Source organism: Pelodiscus sinensis, chromosome 4 (assembly GCF_049634645.1).
Source record: "Pelodiscus sinensis isolate JC-2024 chromosome 4, ASM4963464v1, whole genome shotgun sequence".
In the NCBI taxonomy this organism is placed as follows: Eukaryota; Metazoa; Chordata; order Testudines; family Trionychidae; genus Pelodiscus; species Pelodiscus sinensis.
In genome coordinates, this window is record NC_134714.1 from 82,408,202 (window position 1) to 82,430,400 (window position 22,199).

At 43.3% G+C, this 22,199-nt stretch overlaps 1 protein-coding gene across 3 annotated transcripts in view; it reads left to right on the top strand.

Moving 5' to 3' along the window:
* The first annotated feature begins 12,744 nt into the window (after positions 1–12,744).
* PRDM11 (PR/SET domain 11) overlaps positions 12,745–22,199 on the top strand; it is a 73,137-nt gene continuing 63,682 nt past the window's right edge. For all 3 annotated transcript variants that reach the window (XM_075927543.1, XM_075927544.1, XM_075927545.1), the window contains exon 1: positions 12,745–12,966. The gene's annotated coding sequence lies outside the window, so the exon portion shown is untranslated. The remainder of the gene's footprint in view (positions 12,967–22,199) is intronic.

Below are 22,199 nucleotides of genomic sequence, written 5' to 3' on the forward strand. Positions count from 1 at the left end.
TATGGTTCCCACAACTGAAGACACACATAGGTTCTTGGTTCATGTTCTCATGGGTTATTTAGAGTATGTGTTGATATCATTTAACCCTCAATAAATGTGGCTAATCACAAGATTTTCTTCACTTGGTTCTATCTTATTTTGGTTTCCAGCAGCACTCAATGCCCTCCTCATCCCCTCTATTGCTTCTTTTCATTCTACACTCTCTCCCTCCTGCTACCCCCCATCGCTCCCCCCCCCCCCACTTCTCTCCCTTCTGTAATCTGGCCTAGCCCTTCCACATTCCCCCAAAATCCTCTTTCTAGTGACTCCCCTTTCATCTTCAGTTTGACACTTTCATTGACATACAGTAAACTGAAGTTAGCCTGTTGTGTAAGCAGAGAGAGCTCACTGCTTGGTCTGGCCATTTGGAAGCATTTATAGTTCATCAGAGACCATGTCTGTTACTTAATCATCTGTACAAAAGAGATCGTAATCAAGTATGGAAAGAAGATGCACACATATTATAGTGATAGGAGCACCAGATAAGTACTGAAGTAGAAAACTCATAGAATCATAAAAAATGTAAGGCTGGAAGGGACCTTGAAAGGTCATATAGTCCAGATCTCTGAGCTAAAGCTGGACAAGGACATCTACACTATCTATGACATGTTGAGAAGGGTTCTGCAGTCCACTTTGGAAGTCTAGTGCAATGTCTCAACTATTCTTACAGTTAGAAAGTTTTCCCCCATAATATCTAACCTAGAACTCCCTTGCTGAAGATTCATCCCATTTCTCCTTCTCTTACCTTCAGTGGACACAGAGGACAGTTGATCACCATCCTCTTTATAATAGCCCTTAACATATTTGTAGACTATTGGGTCATCTTCAGTCTTCAATTCTCAGGACTAAACCTACCCATGTTTTGGGGGTGGTTTTTTTTTTAACTTTTCTTCATAGGTCAGGTTTTCTTAACCCTTTAAAATTGTTGTGACTCTCCTCTTTGGACTCTCTTTGTCCACATCTTTCCTGAAAAGTGATGCCTAGAACTGGACACAGTATTCCAGCTGAGGCTTCACCAGTGCTGGGCAAAGCGTGACAGTTACTTTCTGTGTCTTACATGCAACACTGCTGTTACTAGACCCCCTAATGATATTGTTGATTTATATTCCATTTAAGAAACATTAGAACACCCAGATGCTTTTCAGCAATATTACCACCCACTTCCAGTTGTAGTTGTGCAGTTGATCTTTCCTTCCTAAGTGTAGTATGTTGCACTTATCTCTATTGAATTTCATCTTGTTTATGGCCACAGACTGATTGCACTAGTGCTTTGAGGTGCTTTCAAAAGACTGAAAATAGCATAGTTCTCCTGACTAGTACTTTTCCATTTGGCAAACATGACTCTGATTATTTGTGATTTAATCTGTAGTTCTAATGGCACGTACAGTGAGTGAATTTGACTTTTAAAATCTTTCTTCCTCATTTATGCTTTTCTATCTGTAGCAATGGAAACGAAGTAGTGCAAAGGGAATTGTTAACAAAGTTCTGTTCCCACTGCAACAGCACAAAACTAATTTCAGTCTATGTCTTGCATAAATTAATTGTTCAATGTTGTTTTACTTTTTATTAATGCTTTTTATATTAAATTCAGCAGCATATTTTTGATAGTACAAATATTTCAGATTTTAAAGAGCAAAAGCATCCTACAGGGAATCAGTAGATTTTCCCTCTGATCAGGTTGTTAAATAATCAAAACATATGTCCAAAAATATACATAAAACAGGATTGGAGAGGAAGAGAGTACATCTAAATAGGAGGGAAAATACATGTAAATCTGATGATTCACAACCCTAGCTACAAACAGTAATCCAAAAAGGAAATATTTAGAAACTGACAGAGATTCCTATTCTATTTAATGTTCCAAGTCATCAGATTTCTGAAGGTTGGGAGAGGGCAGGTGTGTCTAAGTTATGTGATAGTATAATATGTTCTTTACATATCATAACAAATATATGCTAATGATAAAGCATGCCCTGCAGTACAGCAGAAAAGCCAGAGAAGCAGATTTTTTCTCTGTGCAGTTCTGTCACAGAAACACAGAGGCAGAACTTAGAGAGAATTGTGCACATAACCTGAAGCAAACCAAAATTAAATCCTGTTATTTATTTACCATTCCACACCATGTTGAGTGCAGGATAATAGAGAAGACTGATGTGTTACAGCAGCTTCTTTGGCTCAGTTCTCTGTGGCTATGTCTAAACTGCAGGCTTCTTTCGGAAGAAGCTTTTCCGAAAGAGATCTTCCGAAAAAACTTCTTCCGAAAGAGAGCATCCACACTGCGAAAGCACATCGGAAAAGCGATCTGCTTTTTCGACAGATAGTGTCCACACTGAATGGACGCTATCTTGCATGTAAGCTGCAATTACTATAGGCGAAATGGCCACCAAGGCACCTGTGCTTTTCTTTCCTCTTCTTGCAAAAGAACTCCCTCTTCCCCATCCACACAGAGCTCTTTTGGAAAAAGGCTCCTTCCTCATAGACAGAGGTTCATCAATGTCGGAAAAACCCTTCAGTTCTTTCAATTTTTGCGATTGCAGTGTGGACGTAATTGAATTTTAAAAAAAACATTTTAAAAAAATCCCCTCTGTAGTGTACACATACCCTGTGTCAAATGCTTCCATTTGTGAAAGGCTCCTGGGATTCCCATGTGTGTTAAAGGTATATGGAAGTGTGATACTTGTGAGATTAACACATTGGCTCTCCAAGTCAACAAAAGCATGCATCGTATTAAGAATTAGAGATAGGTATCACCCCTAATATCATTATCTCATAGACACTAACCTCTTCCCCTCACCCCCCTCTGTTCTAAAATCTGATTTGTCAATTTTATGTGTGTTCACTTTCTTTGATTTTATCACTTTGGTATATATGGCCATGCCAATTTTCTTCCACAATTTGATCTGAGGAAGTGGGTCTGGCCCATGAAAGCTCATCACCTAATAAATATCTTGTTAGTCTTTAAAGTGCTGCATAGTCCTGTCTTTTGTTTCAGTTAAAAACTTGTGTGGTTGTCCTGTCCTCTTCCCATCAATCAGTATAGTGCTTCCTCCACAAGCCTGGAGACATGCTCAGATAAATGAGAGGAGACTATAATAAATTGCAAACAGAGAGAATTATGAATCCTCATAAGAAGATATCCTGGAGATGGGCAAAATCCCTGCAACTGAGACTTTCAAAGTCAATGGATACTGGTCCAAGGACTGACATACACCCACCTGATTTAGGCCTCCCTTTGCCTCCTCCCATGCTTTTCTCTAAGCCCTATCTATAATGCTGCTTTCTAAGAACACTCTTTGCTTGCTATTCCCCTCTGTTTTATATGCCCACATCTTCCACACATACAGTGTTTCCGCTAATCTTTTCAATCCATGTGCAGATTTTCCCCCATCCATGTGTGGAATATTTTTATGTGAACCGAGGCTTGTATGAAAGTGCACCACTAGGAGAAACCCAATTCTAGCTGTAGGCACTCTGCTAATCAGCTGGGCAGCATCTGAATCACTCCTGAAGAGGTGCACCAGTGTCCAACATAGTGTCAAACTGTAATAATACAAATGTCCATGAGAGGGAGGAATCATTACATGCCATTGGAGTGCCTGGAATTCTGCCTGTGCTCAGTTTGACTCCTGCAAATATTCTGAACATAAGCAAAGATGATCCTTTCCAAGAGATCTCATGGGCACATCTGAGGAAAGCTACATAGAGATGCCGACAGAAATGAGAAAGGTACCGCACTTGACAGGTAAAACTTTACATTTTTACATGCACAATGAACCACACAGACAAACCTAGAGAGGAAGTGGGAGCTTGATAACACAGAAACAGAAAACACACTTATTAAAAATTGCAAGATAAAGAGGGGCCTCATACCAGACAGTCAAATCTGAGGCAGAGACAGACCTAAATCAACTCCCCAGAGCCAACTCTTTCCCAGTTTTTGGAATTGGACCTGAATGCTGAGGCTTCCTTGAGTCTCTCTTGCAGGGAAAATGAATTACATGATGGCTGTGTCTGGACTGGCCAGTTTTTCTGGAAAATCAGCCGCTTTTCCGGAAAAACTTGCCAGCTGTCTACACTGGCCGCATGAATTTCCACAAAAGCACTGACTTCCTACTGTAAGAAATCAGTGCCTTTTGCGGAAATACTATGCTGCTCCCGTTCAGGCAAAAGTCCCTTTTGCGCAAAAGGGCCAGTGTAGACAGCTGAGATTTGTTTTGCGCAAAAAAGCCCGGATCGCAAAAATGGCGATCGGGGCTTTTTTGCGGAAAAGTGCATCTAGACTGGCCACGGATGCTTTTCCGCAAAAAGTGCTTTTGTGGAAAAGCGTCCGTGCCAATCTAGACACTCTGTTCCGAAAATGCTTTTAACGGAAAAATTTTCTGTTAAAAGCATTTCCGGAAAATCATGCCAGTCTAGACGTAGCCGATCTGTTTAAAACACTGAGGAAGACCCATTTGTCCACTGGTGCCTTCTGCTTCAGGCAGTTTGAAGAACAGTTGCTTTTAAGGACATAGCCCCTATATATATATATATATGGAGTGGAGCAATAAAGGGACTATCTGTGCAAGAATTCACATTGTTTTAACATAGTCCTGGCCACTGAAGTAGGCAAGAATAAACTCTGCTATAGACCCAGGGTGCCCTGGAGCTGGCTTACACAAACATATTTAATCAAAGTTCTGGCTACTTCAAGCTGTGATCCTGCAACTGAGTCTGAACAGTTAGATTCCTGTGCCTACACTGAGCTCCAGGGACTTGAATGGAGATTCACACACATGTAGAGCTCTGCAAAGATACAAAATTTGTATCTGCATCTGCATCTGCAAAAATCAGCCATGGATATCTGCATTCATATCACGAGGGCAGGTACCTGTGGATATCTGCGGATTTGCAGGACTATACAGATGTCGAATCTAATGCAGAGAGGGTATTTGTTTTTGTTGAACAAAATATGGGGAAAATTTAATTGCTAGAGAACTACTTACATTTAAAAGAACATAGAACATAAGAACGGCTGAACTGGGTCAGACCAAAGGTCCATCTAGCCCAGTATCCTGTCTGCCGACAGTGGCCAGCACCAGGTGCCCCAGAGAGGGTGGACCGAAGACAGTCATCAAGCGATTTGTCTCCTGCCATCTCTCTCCAGCCTCTGACAAACAGAGGCCAAGGACACCATTTTATCCCCTGGCTAATAGCCTTTTATGGACCTAACCTCCATGAAATTATCTAGCTTCTCTTTAAACTCTATTATAGTCCTAGCCTTCACAGCCTCCTCTGGCAAGGAGTTCCACAGGTTAACTACACGCTGTGTGAAGAAGAACTTTCTTTTATTAGTTTTAAACCTGCTACCCATTAATTTTCTCTAGTCCTCTAGTTCTTCTATTTAGGGAACTAATAAATAACTTTTCTTTATCGGCCCGCTCCACACCACTCATGATTTTATAGACCTCTATCAAAAGGCACTATCAATTTGAAATCTAGCCAATTTTTAAACAAAAATTAAAATAGTTGCAGGTCCTACACCTGCAAATGCCTGTGGTTTTGTGATAACATTTACATATTTCTTGTCACTATAATAAAAGACCTAGAAGAACAGGGGAAATTGTCCAACAGATTATTCAGAAGAAACAGCAAAAATGGATATACCTAATGTGCTACCAAATGTACAAAATAAACCGGAAAAAAAACGTTTGCTCTGATTTTAGGGATAATTTGTAAAAGCATTAGACAAAAATGTTCAAACAAGTCTAGACTTCAGTTGGTGTTGCCACTTTAAAAAGAAACACAAAACATATGTAAGTATGGGGACTCATTATTGAATTCACCATGCACTCTAAAGCAGTCAGTACCCCTTCATCCTGTAAATGATCTTCAAATGAAAAAATACTTGTGTGAAATATGTAATAAATGTTGAAGGTTTTTTTGTGCTGAAGTATTGAAATGAACACGTTTTTCATTTTTTCAAAACTTTTCATGAATTTTTCAAATATATTTTCAAAACGGCTATTGAAAATGTTATCAGAATTTTTCATTGACTAAACACCTGGTCTGTGTGTACATTGGCACCCTTTTCTGTAAAAGGGATGCTAATGAGACACTTCGGAATTGCAAATGCCGCGGGAGATTTAAATATCCCCCGCAGCATTTGCATGAACATAGCTGCCGCTTTTTTCCGGCTTGGGGTTTTGCCGGAGAAAAGCACCAGTCTAGACAGGATCTTGTGGAAAATAAACCCTTTTCCGGAAGATCCCTTATTCCTACTTGAAAGTAGGGTGCCAATGTAGACACAGCCCTGGTTTGTGGTAAACACACATTTTCAATATTTCCAATAACATTTATTTTTAAAAGCACTTTTTGTGAACAATTAAATTGTTCAATTTAAAGGACCATTTTTCCATCATAATATCTTTCATTTAAAACATTCAAATTGCTTTACCTCTTCCTCCTTTAAACATGGTGGTCTGTTTGTTTGTTTGTTTGTTTTTGAAAAAAGATGCACACAGAGAATGCAGTACTGACTCTAGGCAACAAGGAAACTTCAGGGTTGTGTCTAGACGGGCCAGTTTTTCTGGAAAACCAGCCGCTTTTCCGGAAAAACTTGCCAGCTGTCTACACTGGCCGCTTGAATTTCCGCAAAAGCACGGACTTCCTACTGTAAGAAATCAGTGCTTTTTGCGGAAATACTATGCTGCTCCCATTCGGGCAAAAGTCCCTTTTGTGCAAAAGGGCCAGTGTAGACAGCTGAGATTTGTTTTCTGCAAAAAAGCCCTGATCACGAAAATGATGATTGGGGCTTTTTTGTGCAAAAGTGCGTCTAGATTGGCCACGGACAGTTTTCCGCAAAAAGTGCTTTTGCGGAAAAGCATCCATGCCAATCTAGACGCTCTTTTCCGAAAATGCTTTTAACGGAAACCTTTTCCGTTAAAAGCATTTCTGGAAAATCATGCTGGTATAGACGTAGCCCAGGAGTAAAAGTTGCACAGGGCCGTAAATATTAAACTTTTACTCCTGAAGTTAGTCATAGTATAAACAGGTCAATGAGTGGAACATTAGTTCGAAACAAGGGGTTTGGTTCAAACTACCAGATCCCAGCGTGCACTTCCTGGTTCGAATCAGCTGTGATTCAAACTAGCACTCCTGCGAGATCATGCTAATGAAGTGTGGGATATTTAAATCTCCGCTTCATTGACTAGTTCAAATGCCTGCATTTGCATTCCTAGTTCAAACTAGGGTGCAAGTGTAGATATACCCTAAGGCTGCATCTTGACTGGCTTGATTTTGCGCAAATACTTTTAACGGAAAAGTTTTTCTGTTAAAAGTATTTGTTGAAGAGAACATCTATACTGGCATGTGCCTTTGTGCAAAAGATTTGCCTTGGTACAAAAGCATCCGTGCCAGTGTAGACGCTCTCTTGTGCAAGAAAGCTCTGATGGCCATTTTAGCCATCGGGCTTTCTTGCGCAAGAAATTAACATGGCTGTCTACACTGGCCCTCTTGTGCAAGAATACTTGCGCAAGAGGGCTTATCCCTGAGTGGGAGCCTCGGAGTATTTGCGCAAGAACCACTGATTTAGTACATTACAAAGTCAGTGTTCTTGCACAAATACTCGCGGCCACTGTAGACAGGCGGCAAGATTTTGCGCAAAAGCAGTCGCTTTGCGCAAAATCATGCCAGTCTAGACGCAGCCTAAGGGATCATACAAACAAATTCCTCAATGATCATGTTTCTAAAGTCCATAGACACAAGTTTAAAAATGCTCTCAATAAAAATGCCCTGTCTTCTGAAGAAGTGGGTTGTGCCCACGAAAGCTCCTGATACCATGTTTTGTTAGTCTTTAAGGTGCTACTAGACTATTTGTTGTTTTTAAAGTTTTTCCTGTTACAGACTAACTCGGCCAACCCTCCGAAGCTCAATACTAATACTACTACTACTACTACTACTACTACTAATTTGTATTACCATAGTGCCCAGAAGCCTTTTTCCGATAGTTTTTTCGGAAGAGGCATTCCCTTATGCCTCCTGCAAGGAGGTTTACAGGATCGGTCAAAAAAGGCTTTCTTTCTCGACATATCCCCTCTAGACTGCTGCCTTTTGTCGACCAAGTGCGGAGTCAGCAAAACGTGGCAGCCATTTCTATGCAAATTAGGCACGGGATATTTAAATCCTTGCCTCATTTGCAATGTTGACCTGCCTAATCTGCATCCCTCTGTCAGCAGAGGGATGCAGTCTAGACATACCCTGTGAGTAGATGGTTCAAATAGTTATAAGAGGCTGTTAACAAACCAATCAACGGAGGTACTAATTGTTCTTAAGACACTAGGGCTACGTCTACACTGGCCCCTTTTCCGGAAGGGGCATGTAAATTTCATGAGTCGTAGTAGGGAACTGCGCGCGGGATTTAAATATCCCCCGCGGCATCTAAATAAAAATGTCCGCCGCTTTTTTCCGGCTTTTAAAAAAGCCGGAAAAGAGCGTCTACACTGGCCCCGATCCTCCGGAAAAAGCGCCCTTTTCCGGAGGCTCTTATTCCTACTTTGAAAAAGCGGCAGACATTTTTATTTAAATGCCGCGGGGGATATTTAAATCCCCCGCGCAGTTCCCTACTACGACTCATGAAATTTACATGCCCCTTCCGGAAAAGGGGCCAGTGTAGACGAGCCCTAGTAGTGTGTTAGCCAGCCAATGTCCCTGTTCATACCATTTGCATAAGAATTAAACTTGTAAATGAAGTCAATTTCTAATCCTTCCCTGTGTATTTAGCGTGTGGAATTGGCCTAAAACAACACAATGATTTGGAGATCCATTAATGAATATCCAGGCAGATTAAAGTGTTCTCCAACAGATTTTTGTGTATTGCCTTTTCAGACATCTGATTTGTATCCCTTAATTCTTTCCCGTAGACACTGTCCAGTTTGGCCAATATACTTGGCAGAGGGCAATGCTGGAATAGATCACATTAGTGGATGTGCAATTAAATGAGCCTCTGATTTGGTGACTGATGTGATTGGATCCAGTGATGAAATTGCTGGTGTAGATGTGTGGGCAGAGCTGGCACCGGGGCTGATTGCAGGGGTGGGTTCCTGGATGATTATGATGGTGTGTTGTGCGGTTACTGGAAATAATTTGAGGTTAGGGGGTTTTCTGCATGCAAGGATTGGCCTTTCCCCCAAGGCTTCTGAAAGGAAGGGGTATTTTTCCAGGAGAGGTTGTAGATTGTTGATAACACGTTGAAGGAGTTTAAGTTGTGGATTGTTGTGTTGACATCAGTGTGCAAACTGTTTTTCCTGTGGCCCCAAACAGAGCTACGGGCTGACCGGGCTACCGCTGGGGGCACCCCATTATAGGGGGCACTGCGCAGGGCTGCTGGACCAGGCAGGGCTACGCATGCGCTGGTGCCCAGGGGCGAGGCCGTGCATGCGACGCACTCCTGGGGGCAGCACCGCGCTCCCGGGGCGCACGAAAGGTTCGGGCTGGCCCTGCTCCCAAAGCTAAATTCCAGTATAAGAACTTTTTAATATCTGATTCTAATACATCCACTGCTCGAAGACTATCTTGCTACTGCAGGGCAATGCAGTTGATAATCTGCAAGGTCTTTTCCAGCTCTAGCTACCTGGCCCACAAATGAGTGCTGTTGTACGTAAAGCTTTTCTCAGAGCACAGGACAAGTATAGCACAGCACTTCAGAACACCCAGGAATCCATGAAGATGGGGGGGGAGGGAAAGACTGGGTAAGGATTCATTACAAAATTAATGATTTATAATAAATTAAGGGAAACTGATTTGGAAGAGAGGAGTCTTCAGCAGAGAGGGTTGATTGATACTATTATTATTTTCTAGACAGGAAAGGAGACAAGATCCCTACCACAAACATGTTACACTCTGAACAAGAAACACTGGGGAGAAGGGTCAAGTGGCAGTGAGACAAGCACACACAAAAAATGTGCAATGCCATTTAGTAGTTGTCTTTATTAATTCCATGGGGGAGAGGGTTCATTATTACTTTTTCTTTTAACTAACTTCATACAAACATCATGTCAGGCTGGAACAGACCTCCAGAAGTCAGCAAGTGCAGCTCACTGTATTGTGTGTTAATCATCTTTGCACTCTGCCCAATATTGTATATGATGCAAATTGTATTCTCCAACACAAATAGAAATCGCAAACCAGAGGCAATCTGCAGTGGGATCGGATATATTTCTGAAAAGTCTGAAGGTGTTGACAGCTCATGGTATTATTTTCCCATGCTTATTTATGAAACTGCCATAGTTATGTCATCAGAAGTTAGTGATAAAACTACACAGCAAAGTTACCCTCCATGTAGCAGCATATTCCTGAATGGCTGGAAATGGGGAACACAAAGAGAGACCATAATCAGAGACCACAGTGATTTACATTTGGACATCAGTGCAGCAACTTGATTCACATGATCCTTGTTTTGTAAATTAAGCTCTTTCTGAAGCTAAAGTAGATTACCTCCTGACTCTCATTATATAGCCAGACAGCTAATCTTTTATACACTTGGGCTACTTCTAGACTGGCATGATTTTCCAGAAATGCTTTTAATGGAAAAGATTTCCGTTAAAAGCATTTGCGGAAAAGAGCGTCTAGATTGTCATGGATGCTTTTCCGCAAAAGCACTTTTTGTGGAAAAGCATCCGTGCCAATCTAGACGCGCTTTTGAACAAAAAAGCCCTGATCGCCATTTTCGCAATTGGGGCTTTTTTGCGCAAAACAAATCTGAGCTGTCTACACTGGCCCTTTTGCGCAAAAGGACTTTTGCCCAAACAGGAGCATCATAGTTTTTCCACAAGAAGCACTGATTTCAGACAGTAGGAAGTCAGTGTTCTTGTGGAAATTCAAGCGGCCAGTGTAGAGAGCTGGCAAGTTTTTCCGCAAAAGCACCTGCTTTTGCGGAAAAACTTGCCAATCTAGAGACAGCTTTGAGGAACATATAGGGGCCTGATTCTGCCAACAATGCACACCCGCAATTCCCATTGAAATTAGTTGAGTGCAAGGGATACAGAACTGGGCTTTTATTTTTGTCAGAATACACTTTATTTCCTTTTACACACACACACACACGCACACACACACACACACACACACACACACTTCCTTTGTTTCTCAACTCAACTCATCCTTTTCCCAATGCATATCTGCGAACATTACATAATGGAAAAGAATCTAATTTATCAGGACAGTAAAAAAGGGAGGCAATACCAGCATTTGTATTACCATCATTGCCCTATTCTCATACAAGCCTGTCGTCAACTCACAAACTGGAAAACTAATCTAGCTTTCCCTTTTCCCTCATGCACTGTATCCCAATTGGCACAGCATTCAGGCAGTCTGCATTGTTTAGTTTAAAATGTAATGTCTGCAGATAGCTTTAGCTAGAATTTTATTAATAAAATGTCATTTTATTAAATTATGCCTAATTCTCTTTCCTTTGTCATATTGTCCTTAATCAGTGCACATAGCTCCTCACCCTATTTCAAATCTTAGCAGCTTTGAACACCAGTTATGTGTTACAATTTCACTAGGAAGTTGAATTTTCCACACTGAAGAATATTGCAGAGATTCATGGAAATTAATGAGGGCATATATGTACACATCCCAGACTTGCTGTGTCTTCCCACCTGGATGAAGATTTCCCACCACTGGATTCACCTTACGGCCATTTAAAAATACTTCCTTCGGGCAACAAATGGTTTTCCTGCATGTTCCAATTAGTCACTTAAAATCACCTTTTTCCAGATGGCTGGCCTGATAGCTCCAGTACCAGTCAACATATGTTGCCCTAAGGGATATTTCCTAGCACTTTGTCCAGTTTTCTTCAAGAATGCAGAGTGATTGACTTTCCTTCAACAGCACTAAATAGGACTCAATTATGAAAATGCCTTTACATATAAATAACTTCACATATGTACTGACACCAGTTTTAAAAATCAATGGCCTGAATCCTTCACACACTAAAGCTTAATTTTATGCATGCTCCTCCCAAGGACTTCAGTAAGAACTCGGAGCTTGGTCCTGCCTTGAGGGCGGGGGGCTGGACTCGATGACCTCTTGAGGTCCCTTCCAGTCCTATTATTCTATGATTCTATAACGTGTAACCTCTGCAGGAGCAGCACCTAAAACAATAACATTTTATGAATGCAGGGAAAACCTTTACTTTTTTCTGCAAGCTTAATTATTTCACATTGGGACTGATCTAAGATACCTCCCCTCAAAAACTCACTTATGTGTGTGGATATTTTTAGAAGTCAAGAGTGGGATGAGTTTGCAAGGCAGCTGGCGACAGCAGAGATCAGGGGAGTAAATCAAACGTGGAGCCAGCAGCAAGGAGCAAGAAGCCAGAAAAAAAAAAAAAAAGCTCAGCAACTTTTGCTGTGCAATTTTTTTCTTCTTTTCCCAAAGTTGCTTCCCCCCTGCCCCTATTTGGGTGTTTTTAACCCTTTTCAAGTCTTCCTCCTTTTTCTAGTTTCGGTGCCAAATTCCCGCTGCTTTTCTGCCGAAAGCGCAGGATCGGGGAGGAATGGCAATCAAGGTCTGTGCTGCGGGCTCAGAAGCTATTCGCAGGGAAGGGGGCAGCGCAGGGGCAGTGGCAGAGCCCCGCGTCCCGGGCCCGGCCAGCTGCGCCTCCCTCCCCCGGTTCGGGGGGTCCCCGGGCTCGGCCCCCGAACGCCCCTCTCTTCCGTTCTCCATGTCATTTCCTGTGCTAATAAGATGGTGGTCACGGCCGGGAGGGAGGGAGCCGCCGCCGCCTCCGCCGAGCCCGGCCCGGCCACGGGACCCGTCCTCGCCTGGGACTAGCGAGCCGGGCTGGCCGGGCCGGCGGGCAGGGAGGGGGCAGCGAGGCGGGGGCCCCCGGGCGGAGCGGGCCCCCCCACACCGAGGCGGGGCCCCCGCGCCCGCAGCGCCGAGGTGAGTCAGCCCCTTTGGTAGCCAAGGTGGCCACGAAAATGGCTGCGGCACGCGGGGGCGGGCGGCGGGGCCGGAGCCGCGCGGGGCCGGGAGCCGGGCTCGCTGCAGAGGGGACGCGGCGGGGCAGGGGCCGCCTCCCCCCGGCCCGCCCCGCCCCGCCCCGGGGTCCGCGGGTGGGCAGGTAGGTGCCTCCCCCTCCCCTTGTAGCGCGCGGGCGCTGGGCTCGGCCCCCTCCTCTCCCGCCCGCCCCGCTGCTGCTTTGCTCCCTCCCCGCCCCTTCCTCCCCTGGCTGTTACAGTGTATCCGGTGAGTGACGCGGCAGCGGGCCAATGGGCGGTGGGGGAGGGCAGCGAGCGTTCGAGATTGGAACGCGGGGGCGGGGCCGTGGGGCCGCTTAAGGATCGGGAGAGCTGGGGGGGAGCAGAGAAGCCGCGGTGCTGGGGGTTGGAGAGGGAGGCCCTGGCAGTGGCCGTGTGTTGTGGAGGGTAATGGGGAGGGGGTATTGGATTGTGTGACAGTTCTATTTGGAAGGGAGAGGAGGCGATTGTATGTAGGATGACGGGGGGGGGGGGGTATTATACTCTTCCCCCATTGTGGTGGGTAAGTGCTCTGGTTAATTTCCTTTCGGGTTCTTTTACCATGCCCTTCAATGTCTTCTCCTTGGGCTAAAGGTGTAGCGCAGAGTGGTACTGACCGGTTAGTTTTGCTGCTTCTCGCCTTAATAAGGACCGTTCTGTGCTGAGCCTGCCCATTCCCAAGATTCTGGGTAGTGTCATGCATTGCCAGCATTTTTTAGCTGACCTCCTCAGCTTCTGCAGAATTAAGATTTCATTAAATAAGTATAGCTGGTACTGAGAATCAAACTTCTGAACGTGAGCAAACTGTGCACTGACATACTGAGCTCTTGACAGGTGTGGAATGGCCTCATTTGTGTAGAGTGTCCAGCCTGAAACCTAAGGATCTCAATTTACATTCCAGCAGTAATTGTGCTGTTGATTGTTGCTTTAACAAAAACTCCAGGGTGGTCTGGGATTATAAATGGGAAATAAGTAGTATACAAACACTTCTTTACCCCTAAAATAACCACTCTTACAAATAGCTAACAGAGAAATTCTCAAGTAAGTTTAGCTTTTGTGGAGTTGTATGTATTATTCCCTGAGTATTCAAACAACCACTGCATATCTCAGACTTCTTACATATGATCATTCAGTAAACAACTGTCCATACTATTTAATTAATCATTCATTTATACTTCTGCAAAAGCTGTTTGTTGCCACTCAAGAAACAAACACAATATCATATGGCTTGTGAGTTTCTGTTCATCATGCATAGCCCAAATTAGCTGCTCAGGAACACCCTATAAGCTGAAACTTGTTCTCAAAAGTCACTGGCCGGATACCTATACTTTCAGATACCAGATCTGCAGAAATCACAGTGTGGTTATGAATGATTCAAAGCCAGAAAAAAGTGTGAAATCATCAACAAAAAAGTAGTTGCAGTGACTAATGCAGGAAGGTAACTGCATGTTTTTAGGCTATGTCTAGACTGGCATGATTTTCCGCAAATACTTTTAATGGAAAAGTTTTCCATTAAAAGCATTTGTGGAAAAGAGCGTCTAGATTGGCACGGATGCTTTTCCACAAAAGCACTTTTTGCGGAAAACCGTCCATGCCAATCTAGATGTGCTTTTCCGCAAAAAAGCCCCGAACGCCATTTTCGCGATCGGAGCTTTTTTGCTCAAAACAAATCTGAGCTGTCTACACTGGCCCTTTTGCGCAAAAGCTTTGAGCAAAAGGACTTTTGCCCGAACGGGAGCAGCATAGTATTTCCGCAAGAAGCACTGATTTCTTACATGAGATCGTCCGTGTTCTTGCGGAAATTCAAGCGGCCAGTGTAGACAGCTGACAAGTTTTTCCGCAAAAGCACCTGCTAGACACAGCCTTAGAGTGCCTGTTAGTGTGGTTTATGGACTTAACACTGACTTAGAAATAATTTACATTTTTTAATCATTTTACAAAGTAAGACTCACTACCCCATATCCTCAGTAGATAATTAAGTACTATCCCCTACTTAGAGAAACTAGTTTTAGAGTTGAATTCACTAATTCAAGATTTCACAGCAAATCAGCACCAGAGCTAGAATTATATTTGTTAAATCCCAGCTCCAAGTTCAGTCCAAGTTCTGATCCATCTGTGGATGTATAAAAAAATTAGTTATTTCAACAATGTTGGTGAGCCAAAATACAGGGTTAAAAACTCTGAACGGTGTCATCCTGTGTTGCATACAGGAAAAAAGAAGTGTGGCTTGAAGTCAGAATTGGAAAATGTGAAATGTATTGTTTAGGATTAAGAAAATTTTTGGAAGTGCTTAAAATAAGAGTGGATGAGATAAGACAGAGCAATGTAGTACAATTAACATTGTTTTTTATATGTCTGTATTTTGAAATGATTTAAAGACCATATATAATAAGTTAACAAATACCTGACTCTTCCTGCAAGAATTTGGAGTTAGGCTGTTTTCTGGACCGATGAGCCCATAAGGTGTGCAAATATGTTTGCTAAAAGCTAACTCCATGTGAAGTACATTTCCTTGGAAGGAACTGAAACTTGGACTATCCAAGGTTCTATTTATGTCAAAGAACAAGATCTGCATTTTCCTTTTTGAGTCAAAACCGGTCTCTGCATATTCATTCATCCAGGATTAACAGAATTAAGGTTCAATTTGCCTGGTTTTAAAATTAGAACTGCCTTAGGTCCCCCACATAGTGGAAATGGAAAAGTTGTCTCAGTGCTTTGCTGAACTAGTTGTTTACCATGTGGAAAACTTTCACCTTCTCTGTTTGAGCTGAATGTACGTTGTTTGATATGAACAGTGAAATTCCTTTTTATTTTTGTTATTAAATCTTTGGAGCTTCCTTCTGAAGCCCCCAAGAATGGGAAAACATGGCTTTTCAGGTTGGAAGGAAATCAATTTCTTGGATTCTCCAGGCCTTCCAGATGGGGAAGTGAGATAACTATGTCAAACCATGCTAGAACCCTGACTTGCTCAATTAGAAAAGTTGTAGTTCAGCCTACACACAAAACTGTTGGGCCCTGTGTTCCCTTTTATTTCAGCTGCTAGAGTCTTGAAGAGAATAAAGGACTGAGTTTGTAAAAACAAACCCCCAAATCTTATCAAATCAAACGATTGTTCCCCTGGCACTGTGAGCACATATAATGTTTTACATCAGGTACAGTATACTTAAAAATATAGTTCCAGATCCAAAAACCTTATAGTCCAAGTATCCAATTACGCAAAGCAACTCCTGAGAAGTAAAGAACAATTTTAACTTCCACTAGAATCAGTAGAAGTTAAGGGTATGTGACATCTGACTGACAGAGTTGGATCTTAAATATAATCTTGATATGGAGTGAAATGTTACAAGGTAATGAAAGAGTCAGGAAAGTGGCTCTATTTTCAGCTCTTTACTAATGTAAAAATGATATATAACATTTCTAATTAGGACAAGGCCATTTTTACTTTTAATTGAAGATTATGATCTGAAACAAAAGATATTGGGCTGTATGTTCAGGCAAAGGATATATCTACCTAAGTCACTCTTCTACTGGCCTACCAACAACAGTCTAGCATTTCCCTGAAATATAGTTCACGCTAATATCTCAAGCACAATATTATCTTGACATTTCATGGGTTCTTTTTATCTTTCTGATTCTGAGTCACATTAGCTGCTTTTAGGACAGTTCAGTGGGAAGGAGTTTGGTGACAGTAACTTTTGCACTGAAAACTAGTTTTAAGATAACTTGATTTCCTGCAGTTGTTTTATTTCTTGTCTTTTAATGTAGTTATGCAAGGTTTTTTACTCCTTAAAATCTTCTCCAGAGATTTCCCAGGAGAAGCTAAATATAGCCCCAAATGCACTATGTGAGGGGATGTCTGTATCTAGCATACAGGAAAATCTATTACATTCACAAGAGAACCCACATTCAGCAAAAAGACATTTTGCTGAATTTGATGTGCAGCTTTTAGGAAACTTAAGAAGTCAGTAGTCCTTTGGATTTTGTTTGCCAGTTGTCTAGATATAATACTTTCTCAGTACAAAGTTGGAGTTCTTTTGCCTCAAATGTCCTTTGGTTAACATGAATACACTGAGTAAGGCTCTTTTGACACCTGGCACCTTGTCTGTTTTAAAGGAAGACTGTGCATTCAGCAAATGCGATTATTAGGCACACCACAGAAACATTACTACATGGTAATATTTATTAGACTGGTGCTCCCTCATTTTGCTATGCTCTGTTAAAACACAAAATAAGGGAACGTGTCTGAGCCAAAGTACTGTCTAGCTAAATCAACCTGACAGGCAAGGGCTTGGAGGAGAAATGGACAACACAGTAGGTCGTTGTTAGATCTGGGTGTAGATCGCAAGTCATCTGACTCCCTGTCCAATCTACTAGACTGTGTTGCCTTCCAGTGAGGTGCTTAGCTTTCCTTTCCTGCCCTTAATCCTAATCTTCCCTTCTTCTCATTGTATTTATATTTGCAACACATTCCACCAAAAGGGGTGCTAACTAGTTTTTGCTTGAAAAATGAGAGGGTCGTCTTTGCAGCACTGGCTTTTGAATGGGAAGCATAAGATTTCATGGTCCAATGACTTCTGCAGGGTTGTAGCAGCTTGAAGTGTCTCCCTTAGCACTGGCCTTTTCCCTGGTAATGAGGCAAGTGGGTGCTCATTTTATAGGCTTTGGCTATCTTCCCCATTTTCTCGCTACTGTTGGAACCTTCCCTCTTCCCCCGTCCTCACAAGTGGAAAGGTTCCTTCTGTATGTGTGGTCCCTTGTAAAACTGTCCAGTGGAATGTTATGTTTTAAGGATTCCCTTGTTGTTTGAGCTCAGGGAAGGAAAGTTTGGGCCTGGTCATTTGATTCCACTGCCTAGAAGGAAAGTCAGAGAGGAGAATCTTCAGAACAGAAGGTAACCCAGAGAGAACAATCACACTGCAGACTGAAAAGGCCAAATCACCCAGAAAAGCTCTGCATGTGGCCTCTGAAGGGAAAGGTTGAGTATAGAGGGGTGGATACAAAAATATCAGGAAGAAAGAGAGAAAAGTACTCCAAGGCAGGGAACATATATTTTATTTGTTCTGCAAAGTACATGTTTCATGTCAAGAACTGTATTAATAGCAAAGATTAGGAAGGTGAGAGCATGGGAAAGGAAAAAGTGGTAATTCTGAGATGCTTTGTACGTAACATGCACTAATGAAAACAGGTTTGTGAACAGTTTTTACACTTTAGACACTCATTAAGGTTACAGCAAGAGGCAGTGTGGGGAAAAGTGAAGGTACTGGAGCTTCTTCCAAAATCCAAAGGTTTTTTGGTGGAAACAGTGAGGCTGGACAGATTTAAGGATAAGTATCGTGTAATTGACTAATTGATTAGTCGATGAGGTGGTGCTGCCCCTTTGAAACATTGTGGCAATGCCACATGGAGCCCGGGATCAGCTGGGGACTTCCCAGCTGACCCCAGGCTCCACACAGTGCTGTTGCTTTGAAATGCTGCGGCAGCGTTTCAAAGGGGCAGCTGATCCCGGGCTCAGTGCTTCACTGCCCCTTTGAAATACTGCTGCGGTGTGTCAAAGAGGCAGCACCACACAACTGATACCAGGCTTCGCACTATGCTTCCCCTTTGACACGCCACCATGGCGGCGTGTCGAAGGGGCAGTGCTGCAAGGAGCCTGGGACCAGCTGTGCGACACTGCCTGTTTGACATGCTGCAGCAGAGTTTCAAAGGGGCAGTGCAGCACTGAGCCCGGGTTCCCTCCACTTGCTGCCTCTTTCTGATAGAGGCAGCAGGGGTGGGAGGAAGTGACAAGTCAACTATCCTATCAACTAGTCCTTAACATCGCTAGTCAGAATGCTGAGGCTTAAACTGTTACCCAAAAGATGCATCTGCACTACAGAGCTTAAATCGAAATAAGCTACTCAAATTGAGCTACGTCAATTGCGTACCTTATTTCAAAATGGGTAGCATCTACACAGCACTTATTTCAAAACAGAGCACTCTTCTTCTGACTTTCCTTTTTTCTCGTACAATGAGGCTTACAGGAGCCGGAGTAAGAAGTCCTCCAGCTTGACAGTATTTTGGTACTACTGGTAGTCCCCAAGTTACGTCAGATCCGCCGTTATGAACAGGGCTTTTCTCGCCCCGGAGGACGTGAGCAGCGGGACGCCCTGATGTGCCGCGGTCCTGCTGCCCATGTCCTCCGGGGCGAGAAAAGCTGCTCCGCATCTCCCTGGTCTGCTGGGGGGGAAGCCCTCCCCCCAGCAGACCAGGGAGATGCGGAGCAAAGCCGCGGAGGATGTGGGTGGGACCACGGCGCGTCTCGGCGGTCCTGCCACCCGCGTCTCCCTGGTCCGCTGGGGGGGGCGCAGCTAGTGCACCCCCCTCCCCCCAGCAGACCAGGCTTTTCTCGCCAACGCTCCTTGGCGCTACTGGACCAACCTGGCAGCATCCCAGCTGCTCTGCCCCAGGCGTCCCCAAGTCAGCCGCTGCTGAAACTGACCAGTGGCTGATTCCAGGAAGCCCAGGGCAGAGCAACTCTGCCTCGGGCTTCCTGTAGTCAGCCGCTGGTCAGTTTCAGCAGCGGCTGAATCTTGACGCCAGTTCCGACTTACATACAAATTCAACTTAAGAACAAACCTACAGTCCCTATCTTGTACATAACCCGGGGACTGCCTGTATTTTGAAATAACTGCCTGCTGGGTAGATGCAGAGTAAGTTATTTTGGAATAGCACTAGTTATTTCAAAATAGTGTTGCAGTGTAGACCTACCCTAGCTAGAGTTCAGAGTCAACACATCACAGAAGGGAATGGGGCTCATAAATGCTAAAGCCAAAAGGAGCTATCATGATCTTTTACTCTGACTGCCTGGACATTGCAAGCCACAGAACTTCACCCACCCACTCCTGTAATAGGCCCGTAACCTCTGGCTGAGCTGTTGAAGTACTGAAATCATGATTTAAAGACGTCAAGTTACAGAGAATCCAGCAATTGCATAGTTTAAGACAACACCCTAAAAACCCTCAGGGTCTCTGACAGTCTGACACTTCGAATTTCTCAGAACTATTGCTTAAAAGCTTTGTATACAGAAGACAACATTCCAGGTATTTCACATTCAAAGCATTTTCTTTGTATTCAGAAGGTGACAACATAATTTTTTTAAAAAACAAAAGCTAAAACTCTCCATAAATGGCTGGTTTCCAAAGAAACTTCAATAAAATACAACTGCAGGCTATCATCTCAGTGCAACCCATAGGTCACAAATAGCTATCATTTTTGTTCATTGCCAGGGTATCTAGGTGCATGCATCTAATTTAAGCATGCATCTCACAAAAGGCATGCTTACGCAGCAGCAGGGAGGTGTGCTTCATAGCTCAGTTTAGAGACATAATGCTAGCTCTGCCTGAGCCAGCATGCTAAAAATAGGTTAACTGCCTGGGCACAATCCCACCTGATCCCTTGGCTACATGCTTGGGCAGCTAGCCTTGGCCTCCATTCTTGCTGCTGTGGCCACACCACTATTTTTAGCTCACTAGCTTGAACTGAACTAGAATGTATGGGTCAGTGTGAGCTAGGAGCAATACTTATTAGTTGTGTGTGCATGCCCAAAAGGACTAGCTTCTCTACTTCTCATTCTGCTGTTTCTTAGATGGCAAATTGACTTTAATTGTATGCCTGCATCAGCAACACAACCCTGCCATTCTACAGCTGCTATTAGGAAAATCGCAGTATGACCCATATGTTGGTCTTTATGTATAATGTCAGTGTCTGACAAAAAATGTTTTAGGCATTTGTACTTTTAATAAAAACATATCAGTAAAGTAATTAAAGGTGGCAAAATGTTAACCTACAAAGCCACGATCTTCCCTGCCTCATTAAAAGCCTTGGTAAAAAGAAAATAGAGGCCTGGCAATGAATTGCATTGCAGGCCAATGGGTTGAAGTGTGATTGCATAACATGGAAAGAGAGACAGGTCTCTTGCTCCTCATCTATTCTGAAATACAGGCAACCCCCGACTTGTGACACGATTGGTTCCCCGGGAAGCGTTGCAAGTCGGGTGCATCGTAACTCGAACCTTCGTTGATGATAGGTGCTGTGCACCGTCATAAATGCGGGCCGACGACATAAATTGGGTTTTTTTGGCCCCTCCCGCACTTTAAAAAATAGTTGTAAGTGTGTGGGGGAGGAGGGTCGCAACTCGGGCAGTCGCAACTCGGGGGTTTCCTGTAATAAGTGGACTGTCCACACTACTAAGGCTGTTATTTTGAAATAATGACTCCTGCTTTCTACGAAGACTAATGCTAATTTTGAAATAGTTATTTCAAAATAGCGGTAGTGTGGACACTCCAGTGCTGCTATTTCGAAATAACTACTCCCCAAAGTCATTCGAACTAATTACTCCCCAGTGCTTCCTGGGGCTCTAAGTTGAGTAGTGCATCCACATTAACGGAGCCTGCCTCAGACTAATTTTGAGGCTTCCCGGTAGTGTGGACATGCTATTTCAAAATTATTATTTTTTATTATAATTTTATATTATAATTTTCTAGTGTAGACATGCCCTTGGGGTAAGTCTACACAGCAAAGAAAATCCTTCAGTTGGCCTGTGCCAGTTGGCTCAGACTCACAGCTGCAGGGATATTTCACCGCTGTGTTTACTTTTAGATGCAGGCTGGGACCCAGCTTCTCAGATCCTCTCCTCCCATAGGGCCCAAGACCCCAGGCATCAGTCTGAGCTTATATGTCTACACAGCAGTGAACCAGCCCCAGAAGCCCAAGTCAACTGGCATGGACGTCTAGTTGCTGTCATGCCTCATGATTCACAGGACACAAATCATAACAGGCTTTATCAATTAAACCAGTAGTTTGAATTACACCTTACATTTAACAGAAAGTCATTGTAGCTCATAGTTCACAAAGCAGCTCCCTGGGCAATATGCCCAGCTGATGAAGTAGAGAACTATATTCTACGTTCGCTGAAGCTTCAGAGTAGTCTTGATAGTTGGATTAGCTGTCATAGCCACAATGTTTTGACCACTTAGATGCTAAATAATGTGCCAGGTATGTAACATATTAAGTGCTGATGTCCCGAATGGATTGGAAAGTAGAACTAAAATAGAAAGGCATGCTGTCTGTCATTATTCAGGGGAATTGCCAGAAGTGTGTGAAGGGAGCCCAAGACTG